The sequence below is a fragment of the Caloenas nicobarica genome, chromosome 4 (assembly GCF_036013445.1).
Source record: "Caloenas nicobarica isolate bCalNic1 chromosome 4, bCalNic1.hap1, whole genome shotgun sequence".
Lineage (NCBI taxonomy): Eukaryota > Metazoa > Chordata > Aves > Columbiformes > Columbidae > Caloenas > Caloenas nicobarica.
Window position 1 is genome coordinate 72342840 of NC_088248.1, and position 19172 is coordinate 72362011.

The following is a 19172-nucleotide window of genomic DNA, read 5'->3' on the forward strand; positions in this document are numbered from 1 at the left end:
CAAGATTGTTTCACAGAATGTATTTTTCATGAAGCTTCTTGACCAGTATTGAAAATATTTTAAATCTGTCTGGAAGCAATCTAATACCCTTCAGACTAATTGTTTCTCCTTATATATAGAACCACCTTCTAGGAAATGAACTCTCATGTATGAAGACACAGGCTCCAAAAAGATAATTGAATGTGCTTGACCGAAATCAGTGCAAACTAAGAAGTCCATGTATAAAATTAAATAAAGAAGGATCTTTTGTTTGCGCATGTGAATATCCTTTCTATACAGGAATATTAGGATATCTGATAGGACCATAAATTTTAATTTGAGTCCTTCTTGCTTTTCCCATTTTTTCTTCAAATATCTTATATTGAACAAAGATGTTTGATAAGACTGTTAAAGGAACACTGTGTCTCACTGTGGCATTAATAGCATGTAAAGAATTTTTACAGATGTTAATATTAGAATAGCTACAGTTACAGCTGGAACTCTTCAGTTTATTACATGATTGCTTGAAAATGTTATTTGAATTTAAAGTATCTGCAGAACCATGTGTGATACCAGAATACATATATACATGTTTTAGCTAAAGGAGAACTACATAACAATATCCAGTTGCTGGTAGCCAAGGTCAGTGAAGTTCAAAATTTAAAGTAGAAGATATTGCTTTCCCGGTAAGCATGGAACACATATAGGAAAAATCATACAGGTAGTCAGAGCCCTGCATGTGCAAGTGACAGGGCTAGATGAGCACAACGATTTCCTAGTAAAGCCAAATAGTTTGCATTGAACTTCATGCCATAATAAAATTGTTCATTTAAAAAGCTAGTATTGAGATATACTGCAAGGAAGACATGTAACACAACCACATTCTAAAAACAGTTAGGGTGGAATTACTTTCACAGAGCTTCAGAACCCAGAAGTTAGATGTTTAAGTTTCAGCTGGTTACCTCAAGCTCCCTTTGACATCAACAGGGAGAAACAGAACTGGACTGGAAGAGATACTTGCTTTTATATGCCCAACTTAAAATCAAACAACTTCTGCTTCTCTAAAAAAATCAGGGTAGAAGGGGTGATTTTGGTGACCAGCTAGGAGTTATGATGCTAAATCTGAAGTTATTACATTAGGATATATGTCTAGATTTCTGACTTCTGCTTTTTATACATTTTCAAAAATTAGTTCTTATCATTATCTTATTAAAATAGTTTATGCATACCAAGAAGTGACTGGAAATTTTATTCATAACAATCTTAAAACCTGTTTCTTCATTCATCAAGTTCTGCTGCTTGGGGCTTGTTCGTGTTTACTTGCTCATTTCTACTTAAAAACTGAAAGTCCACACTACATATAAAATTTTGCCAATGGTTTATCTTACTGTAGTACCAGATGTCATCACCCATGGCTTACACTTCAGAAAGGGGTTGGATATTTGACAAAAAGATACAAACATATCTACTAATATTTATAAAATATACTCGATAAATTAGATAGAAGCTATGGGGAATATTAGACACTGATGTTTTGGAGCAGGCTTGAGGAGATACGTATTTGGCAAGCTTCAGAGTAATTTAAGAAGAGGAAATCATACAATGTTATCTTGCTCCTTCCCTTTTCTAGTTTTATACAATCCAGGACATCAGGCTCCTCTTACCAATTGAAACTGACTTTATATGAAATTTATTAGTGTTTTGTTTAACAAAAACCTCAACTTGTAGCCTTGTAAGACGGAACTCAGTTTCTTTTTTTCCATTTCACATTAGTAATATTTGCATGTGAGCTTCTAAAGTGAGCAAAGCTTTAATTTTTACAGTAATTTTGTAAAGCAGAATACTGTGTTTCCATCAAATAAAATACATTCACGTAAGACTAGAATAGTAGACATTGCACAGCAGTTCTTCATCAGTAACCTCGTTCTAAAATAACCTAGTTCTCAATAATTAATTGCCTTTGGATAGGTGGATATTTCTCAGGCATTAGACAGTTATGAAAAAAATACTGAACCAGTGCTGAGAGCACCCAGAGTTTAGGACTCTTCTGTCCTAAGATTCTGTTTCCTCCTTGTTCCAGGCATGTATGACAGAGAAAATGGTTAAAATTGACATAATAAGTTTTCATTACAGATTAAATTTAAACAACACATTACAACAAGACTCTAACCACTACAGACCAAACCATACTTGTTTAAGTCCCAATGAGTTTTGCATTGTTTGATTGAGTCTCTCTCAACCAGAAAGATGGAGACTATTTAAGTCTACACAACACTGCAGATTGCAGTATTTTTAATCAGTCAGCGTTCTTTTATTGCTGCTAGTCCATGATGTCACAGAGGCACCCCAAAAATCAGTTTAGTCAGGCAATAAGCTCTGAACACAAAGCATTTATCCAAAATTATTCAGCACTGCAACAACATTATAAGAACCAGATTCAGATAGCAGTTAGACATTCAATTACTACACAGCCAACTCAGACACAAGGGATCCCAAAAACTCTAGGATGATATTTCAAAATGTGTATCTTCCCACTCATACAAAGTGAGGATGCTCAAGGGTACCCAGAAGATCACTTACCAAGAAGGCAAGGTGTCTCAATCCTCAAGGAACTTTACTGAGATGGTGCCCCAGATCTAAGGAGGAGAGCCTCCTACTGCAGACCCACTTGTTCAATAGAAACCAACTCCATATGGACCTCCAACTCCATATGGACCTCCAGAAGCCTCCATCTATGCCCTAAGTAGAACCTGGGCTGTGGTCATTTATAGCAGCAGTCTGGAAACTTCCCTCAGCTGCGGTGTTTCATTGATCAAGACTCCTGTCTGTCAACCCAAGGGGGGGTGTGTGCATGATCAACCTGGCCTATTGGTCCAGAAGCTTCTGGTGCTTTCAGCAGGGGGAGGTGTGCTTGACACGCACAGACAATGGATTTCCACGTAAGAAGTTATATATTTACATGAATATTTGCATATGTATGTAGACTTATGCAATATGAGCTTCATAATGGATTTAGTATTATTTTTGACAGAATTTTGTTTATAACTATGTGTTTACTCACCATTTCTTGAACAACTGCTAAAAATGAAACAAATTTTTGGTACTCTAATCACTATAGCACAAGGATCTTCTCCCTAGAATAAAAAATAACTTAGACATGGGGAAGGTATATGAAAACTCAAAGGGTTTGTTTCACTTGATGTCAGTTTGACTATATCAGCAGTTGATTTTCTCTGAAACTTATGTTTTCTCTATTCCATGTGTCTTCAAAGTCCAACACATTACCTTTAGCTTTGATTAACCCAAATTGTTGTATCCCATGTGTGCTTTTTGCAAATTTTCGCTCATTCCTTTTCCCTACAGATAGATAATTGACATAAAATTAATACAGACTGAAAACTTTAACAGCCTTATTAGGCTTTTGTATTAAACAGAAAAGGCTTTAAAATAAGTTTTTAGCACAGAGAGCAATACAATAATGAGTTCCAATTTGCGTCATATGCTTATTCAAAATACATGTAAGCCATTACTTATAAAAATGTCTTTATTGTTGTAATGTGGAATGTTAATCTTTTACATTAATAAACAGTTAAAAGTCAGTGCAAACTAAGAAGTCCATGTATAAAATTAAATAAAGAAGGATCTTTTGTTTGCGCATGTGAATATCCTTTCTATATAGGAATATTAGGATATCTAATAGGACCATAAATTTTAATTTGAGTCTTTCTTGCTTTTCCCATTTTTTCTTCAAATATCTTATATTGAAATGCTCATCTGTGTTCATTCCTCCAAGATTGTAAACTTTTCCTAAAGGTCCAGTACCTTTCAGTCTACCCAATAAATTGCAACTCCCTTGTAATGAGTTAGTGTTCTAATGAAGACTCACTGCCAATGCAGTGTATTTTAACAGACAAATTACTCTAAATTAAGCTCTAACCATCTGTTCCATTTTCATTTATGATTCTAAAAAGAACATATTTTAAAATTATATCATTTAAAAATAATGTAAGTGATTGAAGTATGCAGTAAGGCTTCTGCGTATTTGCTCATTCAGTGTAGCATACTTATGATAATAGTGGTGTTTCTTCCTTGCTCCAGGCATGTATGAAGGAGAAAGTGTTTAATGCTTGATACAATAAATTTGCAGTTATTATGACACATTAAGTATGTCAAAAAAGATATTTTACTCCTAGAGAGTTACACTGAATGTAAATCTCTGTATTGGAGCATCCTGATGGGATACCTAGAGGCAAAGCTTTAGCTAATTCCACAACTTGTAGGGGGTTAAGGATATCAGAGACATTAAATGCTGACAACTGTAGTTTTAATATGCTGGGGAAATGGAGCTATTCCATATCACTTTCTGTATTTGTTAACAGTTATGCCACCACCGGGGATCTCACTAGGATTTATAGAGAAAGAACATGCTGGTAGCTATTTAGAAGGAAAACAGTATTGTTTTTTTTTCTCCTGCAGAATCATTCAGTAGTAAATTGTGGTACAGATTGATAGAACAGGAAGAAAAATAAGAGAAAAGACATGGTATTCTTAAAGGATAAAATTGAAAGTCCAAGTAAATCGTTTTGCCTCCCATTGCCTCTCTGCTCTGTGTCCTCTGTGTTTTAAAAATATTGCATTAAATACTTATATTGACCTCATAAGTGAGATAACTTTATTACTGTTGATTTTGGCTTCAAAATCAGCATCGTCAGTCTAAGAATATTTATCTCTGACTTCATGCGACTGTAGAATTTGATTGGGAGGCCACCTGTGGAAGTGGCCAAGAGAAGTATTACCATGAAGAAAGACCTTTCTTCCTGGCAACATCTGGCAAGTTCCTGATCTTAATGAAACATCAGCTGAAACTACAAACTGCCTCTGACCTGCAGCTTGTCACCCTAGTCAGCTAAAAGATGGTGTCAATCTCACCTGTTTGCTATTTAAAAGGCAGCAATTTTGCCTGGGCTAGATAATCAGGCTGCCTCTAGAGATGATGAGGAGTGTGATGTGATTGTTTTATCTGTGTATTTTTTAGCAGGATGAATTTCCTCTTGGAAGTGTCCCTGTTGATGGAGACAGCCCGTTTTGCTAAGGCAGGCCAGATGTGCCCCTGTTAAAGAGCTAAAGTTAGACAAGAATGCCAAAGTTAGCGTTTAGCACTCCGTTTACTGTCTCCTTTTCAATCATTTACGGAATGACATCAATGATTATAAAGGGAACATCTGCTGATGGCTTAGGAGGTATTAAGTTCGGAATGAGCAATTTAGTCATATAATTAACAGAAATATGGTTTGTTTGGCAGAATGGGAAAAACACGCTATAGAGATACTGATGATAATTGTGAAGGCCAGTAATAGAAATCAAAATGTATCACTTCAGTACACTACATGTCTGAGTTTGTCATTCCAAAGTAAGTGCCTCTTAAAACCAGATGCTCCCTCCGCAATATTTGATGTGTGTCTATAATGAATGGACAAAGGAAATATTGCATCTTTTGTTATCCCTCAGCACCAAGGTCAAATTTGGTAAGTAAGCAGTGGTTTCAGAGTTTTAATTATATACAAAATAATTCTGTTTAATTCATGCAGAAATGTGTCTGCCTTTTGGGGATTTTCTAGAAGGCAGCATTTTAAAATGGGCCATCTTTTTTCGTTTGCCAGCAGAGAAAAAAATAGAATGTGTTTTATTTTTAATCTTGTAAATATTAGGAACATAACTCGAATCTCTGGTTTGGCTGAGAGTGTGCTGGAAGGATAATAATAGGATGCATGTTGCTAGTTTTCATGCTGTAGCATAATGAAACTTGAACAAAGATGTTGCTTCTCTAGAATATTAATCACTGGAACTACCAGATATATTAATACAGGACACAAAGTGATTTTACTTTATTTAAATAAAACTTCTTGACCTTAAATTATTTAAGCTATTAAAATTTTTGTTTTCAGAGTCTTAGGAACTAACTATTTTCTGGTTGCTCATTTATTATTTAATATACGATCTAATTCAATTCCATTCAAATTTATAAACTAACCTTGCACCACTGAGGACTTTCCAGTATACAGTTAAGAGCTGTGATTAAGGCTGGTTAACTGCTTATCTGTGGTCCATTCTTTTCCATTTTCTGCCCCAGAGTTGGTAGTATTTAGTTTTGACAGGATTTTAACATTTATTTTATTTCACGTGTTTTACTTAGGAAAAAATCCTAAGAAATGAATCTTCCATTTAGGAAAAGAACGGGAGAAACCTTCCCTCCCCTTACTTTTCAGAACTTCCCTATAGATTTTTTTTTTTTTCCCAGCTATTTTTGCTTTGCAAATCAAGTTTTTGTTCAGTCTCATAGAACTCCCACTTTTGGCGGATTTCTGACTGTCTGGTACTGTTCCACTCATCCCAGGAGGAATGGTTTCTTGAGCAGAGCAAAGGTGAGGAGTTGAAAGTTCATGATAAATCAATGCTCTTATATTATTCCATAATTTATACTGTGGATATAACTGCTATCTAGATGCAATCTTTTAGTATATGTATGTATGTATTCCAAAGAATTAAATGGTGGATTTTTTCCTCTGTAGGAGCTGAACTTCTGCTTGTACAGTTCTTTATCATACAGGCTTTCCTGGTGAAAAGGAAAGAAAGGAGAAAAGGAAAATCAGACCTTTTCAAAATTACTGAAAAATTATTTTATTTTCTAGAATTTGGTTCATTAACAATGGCTTAACTATTTAATTTGTGGTTTTTCTTTAGTGGAAGTTTTTTGCTAGAAGAGAAACCAAGTCTTGTTTTCTTCCTGTCTAAATTTTCCATTTGTATTTAGGAGGTGATAAGTTTGGGGCCATAGTGGCTGTTACTGTTCCTTTCTGTGCCCTTTGAGAGCTCAAACTATGAAATAAAGCCAAAGCTGCAGCTGCTGCAGCAGACATGCACTTTTAAAATGAGAAACCTTTGTGCTCTTTTTCCCTTCCCCACAGTAAAATTTTGCGTAAGATGAAAAAAATATATCACATTACAGTTAGGCCAGAATCTATTAATATTTAATTGTTAGAGATAAAATTAAATACAGGTATAACAGATTTTTTTCATATATTTTGGTTTTTGCACATATTATCGCACATGTAACATTGTACGTAGTACTATGTATTCAGAAGTAAAAAAACCTGTCTTTTCTCTAAGTTCTTAATCTTCAGTTTTACATTACTATTTTCAATTGCTAGTGATTTTATACACAAGCATCATCTTGATATAAAATTTTGCTACTATTTCATGTAATACTTTTATATAGACAAAGCTTTGATTCAGTGTGCTGTCATGTCAGCTTTGTGCACTTCTTCAGTTTTATTAATTCTAACATACATCTGTTGAAGGGGTAATGATTTATTGTGTATGGAAATTCCACAGTACCCTATTTTGCTTTGAAAGCTATATTTATCCCAGTGAGTTAATTAATGGAATCCCAGTTGTTAAGATGATTTTTTTGATGTGTCGACAAAACCCAAAGAAATAGCTGACACACTTTGGTTTCAGGAAGGAAAATGGTTTCTTTCTTTTTTTCTTTGTGTTTTTTTGTTCGCCCCCCTACTTTTCAGATATAGAATACAGGGATTGTCCATTGGAAAGGAGAATGAATCCAGGCAAATATTTCAGTTTCACTCTAAAATCTGTTTTTGTAATAGTTCCTTTAAAGATTTTTCTGTAATATAGCTAAGCTAAAAAGAAAACCAAACCAGTTGAAGCTAAAATAATTCTATTATTTTCTTAGCTATCTGAGCTACTTCCCACAGTGAATTAAGCGATATGATTAAAGTGATTAATTTTCTTTCAAAATCTCCTTTATACAGCAATCTGTGATCTGAGATGTAGGTATCTTTAATCTAGCAGTTGAAGGCATAACAGCATATTACATTTAAGCCGGCAATTAAATGCAATTTTTAAAACCAGGATGAATCTGACCTCATTTTTGAACAGCTCACTACACTGAGGGCAATTAATAATTGACATTTCTTTTCATGGAAAGTGACAAATTCATCATCATTTGGAATCTTGCAATCAAAATTAGATGTCTTTGAAAAAAATGTTCTGTAGCCTAGTAAAAAATTAAGACTCCTAATGTTAATTTGTGTTAAAAAGAAAAAAACCTAATTTCTCAATATGAAATAACAATAAAATCTTTGGCCCTTATTATTTAGAGGTCAGATAATGTGATTTTAGTGGATTCTTCTGGTCTTAACAGTCTGTGGATCTACAAAATGCTGTTCAAATGATACATGAGATGAGTACAAGCAGGAGACAGAACATTTTGAAATGGATGACATTAGGGAGGCAGTCTGGTTTAGCAATTAGTGCATGGATTCACAAGTCAGAAATTCTACATTCTATTCCCATATCTGACATTGATTAGCAAGTCACATTAGGACTTATTATCAAAAGTCAGATATGCAGCTGATCATCTAATTAGGATCATCATGCTATTAGCATAACTGCATTTGCAAATCATGCATGCAGAGCTTTAGCCTTTGTTTAACCTTGATCTGAGATATGAAAGCAAACTATGTTACGGATTGATTCAACCCTCTTATTTCATGATTTGAGCAGCTCACAATTTTTGATCTATTTATCCTCATCAGATTCTGTCAAACTGGATATTATTACTTATCTTCATTTTAAGATATTGAAACTGAAGCACAGAAATATAAGGTTCTGATTGCCAAAGACACGTAGGCATTTAAAGATGTGGATAAGCAATTAAAGACATTTTTGTAAGTCCCAAAGAAGATCACATCCTTAAGTCCTATATGCATTTTAATTACATTTTAGGTGACTAAATCACTTTAGAATTTGGTTCTGCATCTTGTGAGGGTCTGTGGAGTCAAAGACCAGTTAGAAACTGTGTCCACCTTAGCAAGTAGCACAGACCAGTATAAGCAGATTGATAAAATGGAAGAGTCTATACTAAGGATCTGGCATTCACACATTTCAGGAGACTTTAATGCTGGGCTGGTTCTAGTTATGCTGTGGGCTGAATTCTTGCCAGAGCTCACCTTTTACACACTTTCATTCCAAAATCCAGTTTTTGTGGGGTCCAAGTCCATAATATGAACAAAAGCATTATTGGATGGGAATGAACAGGAAATTTGCTTCAAAAGATGACACCTGAGCTAAAATGTTGACGTGTCGATTCTTAGAATCAAAACAAGCTAACAAGTGTATAAGTAATTGCATTTCTCTCCGCAAAGGTGGAGAATAGTGATGCCCTTGCTTGAAAAGTTAGTAAGCGGATTTGGTCATCTGAAAAGTATGGTAAGACTTTTTGAAGTAGCTCACTGAAAAGCTGAGTGGAAACAGTTAAAACTAACGTGAAAAGGGATATACTTGATTCCTGGAAGGTTAGCCAACTTAACAAAACAAAATACTTAGCACCTGTCCAACTTTGAAAATATTGCTGCATTCTGGGATTATTTTTGTAAATATTCCGAACCTCTCTTGGCCAGGTTTATAAGACAAAGCAACAATTTTCCATGCACTGCATTGCTCTCACATTTTCATGAATTTTCCGTATGATGAGAAAATGAAAGATAAAATGTCTCATTCCAATGTTACTAAGTATGTGAGTAAAATGAAAAGCATTTGTGAAATTAAATACACTTCCATGCAATAAGGTGAAAGAGAGATTAAAATTTTAAAGAACAAATATGATTGAGAGTTTCAGCCAGGTTTCAAAGATCTCCTGGAATTACTAAATCCACTAACTTCTGTTTCATTCTTTTGAGTGAATCAATTTTGTCACTCTTACATTTTCCAGAGAAATATCATGGGCATATGAGAAGTGCTCTGTGAACTGATATTCTAACCTAAATATTTATTTTTCCAAAATATGAAATGAACTACTTTTATTGCTGTACCTATGGAAAAAAAAAAATCAAAAGCCCAATACACTCCATGTGACAACTGTGGGCGTCCAAGATTTTTGAAGCTATCTAGATATCCTCCCTTTTTTTCTTGTGCTTTGGTAATGCTGACATACTTAAGCAATAAATACACAGGAGCATTAATCAAGAGAGGTCAGTGAAAGAATGCTGGAAAAAAAGAAGGTTCATTGTTGCTCTAATAGCCTTTTAATGTCCTGAAATATTACATCAGAGTTAAAAATACAGGATATAAACAACAGATATTGAAAACACTCAAATGCATTGGATAGGGTCAGAGGTTAGTAATGCAACAGGAAAAATATATATGGATTTTAGACCAAAAAATTATTTTGTTGTATCTGGATTTTATCTGTTCATTTATTTGTTTATTTATTTTCTAGGACCTCAGAGCTGAGATAGCTATAGCTAAGTTTGTAGTATTTTTTGCCATGTTCCTGAGAGAAAAAATGTCTTAATCTACATCCTTTCCCTATCTTTTTCTCTGACTGGAAAATTAGAGCTTTGATGACTTGTATCAAATGCTGTGGATGACTCAGGGGAGTCTTCTTTTACTCTAGAAAATTAAGATACTTCTTAATTTTCCAGATGTTACTGCCAAAAGAATTTGCGATATCATAATACAGCCCTTCAGAGTCTGCTAGTCTGATGGATAAATCAAAGGAGGAAGGCTTATAAAAGTGTCCTGCTCTTCTTTCCTCTCAGTACTGTATATGCGGAACACCACAGCTGTCCTTTTAATGTGAGTGCTACCATGCTTATATTTCCATTTACATTGTTAGTATAGCTTGACAGGTAATTTACAAGGTCCAAACCTAATATTCCACATTACCTTGTCTAAGCAAATATTTTTAAATAAATTATATATAGTTTTCTTTATAATTGGTGACAATACCCACAGTTTACTTTAAGTTTACAATGTTTCCAAGAAATTATTCTCATGGTGTCTCTTCCCCTCCAGTTTTAAATTTGTGAAGGCTTCCAGAATTGGGGCCAAGGTTATTGATTTATTTATTTATTTTTAAGTCACTGTCTTTCTATTGGTTAGCCATATTAACTCTTCTGCTGAGCAGAAAACTGGGTCTCTAAACATCTGGGAAAGAGAAAGTTACTTATCAACAGCAAGGTTTCTTGGATTGCTTTTCCGTATTCCTGTTATGCTAGATGTTACTAAAAAAAATTAAAAGGGCAGATACAATTTTTGTGTTCTTCTACCAAAGGTTTCTGTTCTAGTTGCTCTAGAGAAACACTGTCTCAGGTGGGGATAAAAGGTGGGACATTTTCTGTGTTCTCCAGTCTGAGATCTGAAACCTCTCTCTTGGATTTCCCTTGAGAAATGGGAAGGCTGAGAAGAGAAAATAAGATATCTACAGATCTTACAAACATCTACTTATGGGGACTTTTAAAACTTTTTAATAAATAACCTTTATCTCTTCAGAAGTGTATGGAGCTAATGAATGGCTGTTACTATGTGAAAGTAGGAGTTGGAAATCTGTTTCATTAAAGGCTGATGCAACCTGACATATATCCTAAATACTATCAATGGCTTCATAATGGCAGCACCACAGTGGTTTTAGTGAAAAAATCACTATAGAAAAATACAGCAATCCTTGGCATTTTGTGCATGAACATCAGTGACTTGGTATATGGCAAGATATTTGTTACCATGGATAAAAAAATAATAGAGTGGAATGGATTTTTCAAGCTAGCTTCAGGAAGAATTTACAATGTATCTGAAGGAAAACAGCAAGGAAAAAGCCTTTCTATGAGAAGACACCATGCAGACATGATGAATCTAATTTATGCATTGTGTATGGATATGAATAGGGTATGGACTGACACACAGGCCATGGCGAATCCCACCAGTGGTAATGTCTTTCATGATTAAGCAAAGTTTAAGATGGTAAACAGTAGAAAATAGAGTTTGTAATTCCTCAGTTTTGTGTAGATTTTCATAACTGATAAAGTTTTTGAAATCTGACAGAGCCAATGAATGTTACTGAAGAGAAGAGCTTACAAAAAAGGTGAGGTGTGGTTATGGGAGAGCCATTTGTATCACCAAAAGGATTCATTTCTTATTTCTTGTTTATTTTCTCCCCTCACGCTCAACAGTGGCTCATCCCAGGGACTGTTCCTGCTCCAGGTGAGAACTTCAGCTCGTAATAATATCACATTCCTACAAAAAACCCTACATTCAGTAATAACCAATTCTTTCGCTGAGTTTTCCTGAAGAAGAAACTTTCTGAAGTTATGCTTTGGTTTTCATCTGTACAGATTAGAATTAATCTTGTTATTTATTATTTTAGGAAGCAGACAGGTGCCATGGTAACAGTTAGCAGTGTTAGAAGCTGGGCAGACAATTATTCAACAACGTCTTTGAGAGGTGACTAGAGAGGTCAGACAAAGAGGTGGACACATTTTTAATTATTTTGTAAGATCTATCCATCTGCTCTTTTCTATATTGCCTAATACAAGTATATTTATATCATCCTCGTTCTGGACTATGCTAGTGTCATCTAGATTCCGAAAGATGAGCATAAGCCTGAACCAGTCTGGCTCATGTACCTTCATCTTCTCTCCCCAGAAACCAGGGCCTAAGGAGAGCTGATGAGTCCAGGTCTCATTTTAGTTCTTACATGAAGCTGGAAAATGAATGGGGTGCACGTCTGAGCCTGAAAACTTTGCAGTTTAGGTGGAGGCACTAGAGAGTGTCTCCAGTTTCTACTGCTTCTTGCCTTGACGGATGACAAAACTGAGTTTTTTGTTCATGGTTTAGTCTTTGTTTTATGGTCGTGTTGTTTTTTTTAACTTTTCATTTGCTTTTCCTGGCTGCGGCACTCATGTCAGGTGGCCGAGAGCGGGGGGAGAGGAGGAGATTGCAGTGTCTGCATGTGGACCGAGAGCCTCCTGACCGAGCACATGGCTTGCCTGTTGCTGAGGAGCAGATCTACAGCCAAGCCTCAGAGGTCAAGGAGAGGCTGCATTCCTGGGGACCCCGAGGGACCCTGTGAATGTTGCTGCAGCCCAGGAAGGCCGTGCAAGCTGCTGGACTCCAGAGCAGCTGGAAGGAGAGGTTCATTCTGAAAGGAAATAGAAAATGGGGGTAGATTTGTTTTCGAAACTTTTATTTATCTGCATCATCCGGAAGATCTACATTTGCTGTATTTTAAGGGGTTGTCTGTGCTCTAAGAAAACACAGAGATTAGAATTACTGTAGTGTTTTGGGGTGTGCTCATAGTAAGATTGGTTAGTACTACCTCAAGGCTCAGACCTCCTCAGAGTCACATCAAAACCTCGTAAAAGCAAATGTTTATATATCAGCTTTCTGGGATGGAGGGCTTCTCTTCCTTCTTTGGAAATGACTACAGAAATATTAGTAAATTATCCCTTGCGTAATTTATTTGGCCAGTCCTGCTAGTAGAAGGAGACAAATAGCTACTACAAGGGACTAGAAACCATGGAAAAATGAGCTTGCTGTTTAAACTCTTGAAGTTGATCTAATTAGTGATGACAACTAGTGCCTGGTTAGCGCAAGAGATTTAAGAGCATACTCTAACACTTTTTCTGTTTCCCTCAACTTTTGCCTGCTTTTCTATCTCTAGATGCTAAACAAACATTTCTGTTCTCCAAGAAAGCAACTATCACATAATACATGCTGCAAACAAAGAATATTTTCTATTCTGTTTAAGACATCATTTATTTATAAAATCTGTGTTTCAACATTACAAATTCGTAGATGTGTGGGCCCCCATACAGTCAGCCAAGTTCTCTGCTGTCCTATATCATTGAGCAATCCTAGTACAATCCAGGAAAATAAATGTATAAGCTACAGGACCAAACTATCAACAAATGACATTGAACCCTATGTAAACTGAGCATGAAGCATTTTGCATTTTTTTTAACCCTCTTCCCTCCCTGTTTTTGGATAATTGGCAGTGTTACATGCTTTGCAGCAGCATTGTGTCCTAATCCTATCTGCGTTGTCTTTATTGAGCCCATCTGCACCATATTTTGCTTTGTTAATATTATATGTGTTATGTTACACTAACTAGCTGAGATGCTGATGGATTGGTGTAAGAGAGTAATGGTTGGTAGTAAGTATAATTCTGATTGTCTGATTTGCAATATTTGATGGCTTTTTGTTGAGGTATCCAAAAAAGAAAGTGTGTGAATAAGTTGATACTGTGAAATTATGCGATTCCTGTGGCAATGGTTTGAGGTTTGTGATGTAACGTGTAGATTTACCTTCATAAATGACTATGCAGTTCACAGTAGATTTTACAAACTTCCGTTTTCAGAAATATTTTGTTCTATAATAATGGGGAAAAAGGCAACTCAGGCAGTACTGTCACCATTGTAAGCATCTGTAAAGGTGGCTTCTCACACTGAGATTCAGGAGAGATCTACTTACCTGCAGATGCAATGAAATGGCTGTTTGTATTTATATCAGTTTTTATAACACTGGGATAATTATTAAAGGACAAATATTGATATTGCTGTTGGGGATGATCCAAAGTTTGACAGATTGATGCTTCTGAGAATTCTTTCACTGTCGGCATCACGGTATCTCTATTTTACTCACAAGTAGTAAGCTGCTTATACAATCTAATTTACATAAAGTTATTTAGCCAAGAGAAGTGTCAAAATCACTAATAAGATAAAGACATCTGCTTCTGCACTACGACAGGAGGGAAAGCAAATGCTGATGTAGTTTTCAAAATAGTGAACGCGAAAAGTAGGAGATGCAACAGAAATGTGTTAAACAGAGTATTGGTAACTGTCAAAGGCTTGTTAAAAGGAGGAGTCCCAGAGAAAGGCTTCATGACTTCCAGAAAAGGCAGAGGATTCACACTTAAAAAAAAAGGTAAAAGCCTTTTCTTTATATCATACTACAGTATTCTATAAACCTATAGCACCTGGTGCAACAGGGTACCCATAGTGAAATTTGATGACAATACTAAATCAGCAGAGTGGCTGACAAGACAAACAATGAATCTGCTCTCCAGGCAGACCGTCATGGTCTTGAGGAGGCAGCCAAAATCCAAAACTTCGACAAGGAGTCCGTAGTTCTGCCCCTGGGGCAAAATAACCCCATGCGTCAACTCAGGATGGGAGCCGACTGGCTAAATAGCAGCAATACTGAGAAGAACCCGGGGATTACTGAGGACGCCAAGGAGAATGAAAGCAAGTGGCACGCTCTCATCGTGAGTAAAGCAAAATGCAGACCGGGCTGCATCAGGAGCTGCAAGGCCAGCAGACTGAGACACCTTGTACTCCATACTGGTGAGGCCACACTGAACACCGTGGTCATTCCCAAATCAAGAGGGATACTAAGAGACTGGAGAGGCTGCAGTGGAGGGTTGTCGAGACAAGCCAGACTAAAGTACATGGCAGATGAGGAGAGGTTGAGGGATCTGAGCTTGTTTATTAAGGAGGAAGTCAAGGGCAATCTAATAGCAGCCTGCAAGCACTTGAAGCAAAGACAGCAAAGCCAAGACTCTGCTTGGTAATAGCAGATGCTGTGGTAACCACAGACGTCACCTTGGGAAGTTCAGATTGCTGAGGGGGAAAAGCTTTTCCACAGGAGTGTGGTGCCACACCACTGGAACTGGTAACCCATGGAGGTGGTGGAAATCACCACTCACAGCGCTTTTCATGGCTCAGCCAAAGGTAGAGCTGGCCTGGACTAGTGAGGTGACAGCCCCGCTTCGAATAAGAGGTTGGACGAGAGACCTGCAAGGTGCCTCCCAGCTGGTGTTTCTATGATTCCATAAAATAAATTGATTAAATATTGTTCTCAAAACATTTAGGAATAAATGTTTGTGCTTACCACATAGATGTACTGAGTCAAAATTAAAGAACATGATTTTACATCCAAGAGTAGGGCTTAGTTTCTGTTGCTTTTACTGAGCATTCATTACAGAACTTTGGGCACATTTTTTAGATGAGTAAATGAATGCTTTAAAATTTTTTAGTTTGACTGTTCTGGCTTTTTCTATTATAGCAATTATAGAGACAAAAATGTATCATATTCTAATGATCACGTAGGGCATAATGATCATATAGGGCTATTAGTGCTCATATAGCAAACTAAATGTGGGGACTGAGAAAGAGAAAAATGTAGATGATCACTGAAGTCTTGCCCCAGTTCCTCACTTATTTACACTTACTTTTAAGGGTAACTGTAATACTTTATTGCAATTTTCTTTTTTTTTTTCTTGGTTTCTAATAATGCATTTTATTCATAAGTATGAAATGTTTTCCTGACAACTGCTAGAATTGTTTCTCAGAACCCACAACTGAAAATATATTCAGTAAACTGCATTGTAGCTTTGAAGAACAGGTTAGGACAAGAAGTGAAGAATAATATATTTTCTTAATTGAATCTGCAAACAAAATTCAGAGTGGTTATTTAAAATGTGTTCTGGGAAATGGCTTTTCTATTGACAAAAGAAATTACAATATGAGCTTTACATCTTTTAAAAGACTAGGTCAGATTCTGATTATGTTCACATTGGCATAATTGTAGAGTGTTTCTGCTGATGCTAATTCATATTTATACCAGTGCTTCAGAATTAAAAATCCATTTGAGCATTTCTGGCAATACAGTGCCTCCTAGCATGATACTCGACATTGATTTAGTTTTAGAAGAAAAAAAGTAAATTAGCACTACGGCTTCCTGAAATACAAACTGATATCAATTTATCCTTAATTTGTAGTTAAGTTCTCTCCTTTATATTCTGTATTAAATTCGTAATCTCTTTAGGTTCACTTTTTCAACTGTAATAATTGATAAATAAAATTCAGGCACTTATGATTATTAATAATGTAGGAATCTGAAACAGCAGTAAAATTACAAGAAATTATGTAGCCCATTATTTAAACAGCAGCTTTCTTCAATTTCAAAATAACAAACTACTTCTTCTTGGCTTTTTTTTTTTTTCTTAATATCACTTTCTGCAATATTGGCAAAAATACTGAATTAGAAAAAAACCTGTTCCTACATTTCACATTCACTTGAGTTTTTGTGAACAAAAGGGCAAATAGAACATTTTATTTCATTCATTATTTCTGGAGAAGAGCAAGTTGTTTGTAGTAGACAAGACATACTGGCCTGTGATTAGAAACCGTAATGTCTTATTTCTGGTTTCTTCTGCTCTGTACTAAATTTAAGACGTTTTGTGCTCTTGGATATGTATGTCATGAAGGCTACTTTTTCTGCTGTCAGAGTTGGTAATTCTGTCAGTAGTTTCTTTCTGTGCATTGGAGAGAGATTGGTTGGCGCTAACTCAGGGAATTCTGCACCGAATTCCATTGTATGGCATAGACATATATTCACGTCATCCACAGAACTCAGCACTACATCCTCCTCCTTTACATACCCTAGTTTTGCAATTACATTCCTGATATTACTTATGAAAAAGAAATCCCAGATGTGGAGAGAACCTATGAGATTATTAGGCAGGTGAAATCTTTTTGCTGTTACCTGAAGCATTGGAATAAGATCAGAAACAAATTTTCTTCATAATATTAATATAATATCATAGAATAGTTCAGGTTATAAGGGACCTCAGGAGATCTCTAGTCCAATCTCCTACTCAAAGCAGGGTCAACTTTGAGATTAGATCAGGTTGCTCAAGGCTTTATCCAGTCTCATTTTAAAGCCTCCAAGGAGGGAGATTGCACTGCATCTTTGGGCCAACTGCTCCACTGCTTGACTGTTATGATGGTGAAAAAGTTTTTCCTTATATCCAGCTCAAACCTCTCTTGCTTCAATTTATGGCCATTGTCACTTGTCCTCCCAATGATCACCATTGTGAAGAGTCTAGCTCCATCTTCCTGATGACCTCCTTATAGGCACTGGAAGGCCACTATCAGGTTCCCTTGAAAGCCTTCTATTAGTGTCTTGTATGGAGGTTAAGTGGGTGGAGGACAATACTGGATATAACATTCTAGATGAGGTCTAACAAATGCTGAGTGCAATATTGCAAGTCCCTGAGGTCTTTATCTAATATCTTCTTCTGCTCTCAAATGACATAATCTTTTAAAATCAGTTGTCATTAAATTGGAGATTCATAGTTTTTCTTACTGTGATTAGATAGCATTATAACCAAGCTGAAGAATGATGACAGAATTATATATGTAAACAGGCAATTTGTACTGATTTCCCTAAAAAAATTCCATGGGGGAAGGTAAAAAAATTATCTTTGTCCCAAAAATGTGGTTCCACTGTCAGTGGACCATGACTCCTCATTCTAATGCTACTCTGAAGTCTTCATTGACTCCTGACTAATACTGGGGTGGGAAGAAGATACTGTGCTATGGTGGCAAATAATGGATCTTTTACTAAATTAGAGCTGTGCGCAGACTGTGTTATATGGATGGCTTCCTGGAAAAGATCAATTCATTTTTTACAGTATCTCATTATTCAACATGAATTAAAGACGTAACTATAATAACTCCACAACTATCACTTAATATATTTAAGACCTTTGAAAAAAATACAAGAAAAATCAACAAAACTGGCTGTGAAGCCAGAAATAATATAAGCAAAGAGTGATCTTGATAGTGTCTACTTTAGAAATATAATTAGGTGGTCTTCTACAGTGTTGCCACAGAGATAGAGGACTGACATTTCTACAAGGAAAAGAAAGCATCAAATTGGTCTTAGAAAGTCAACACTTAAAAAAAGCAGTCTTTGTAGTGGTATGAATAGAATTATTTAGTGTTTAAATCCAGTGGAATTTCAATGGCAAACAAAAATACAAACATCAATGGTGCAGGTTCCTTCCACTTTACAAATGAAGTGAAAGATATAATAGAAAGATTGGATTTGTTGGGAGATGCAATCCATATTTTCCACATAACGAGAACAAATTTTTATTATTTTAATTATCCTGCTGTAGTTTTGTCCCCCGTTTTCCTTAGCCAGTTTTCAGTTATCTTCTTCTTAAACCTTTGTATAGAAAACTATCTTAAATATCATATATGGTGTAATAGAAGACTATTGAATTTATTAACAAGTGAGGGTTAGAGATAAAGACAATTCCGTTAGAAAGAACAGGATGTGAGAAGAATTAAGTCCAACAAAAAACCCCCAAACCTCTTCACATTGGAAACAGTGGAACAAGAAATTAAAATGGGTATATTAAACAAGCCCAAAGAGAAGCATAGTCTCTAGTCACTATCATAGGGAACCTTGATTTGGTTATCTAGTGCTGGCCCACATAGCAGGTTTTTCAGTACTAAAAGTGACTTAATTACAGAAAATGACAG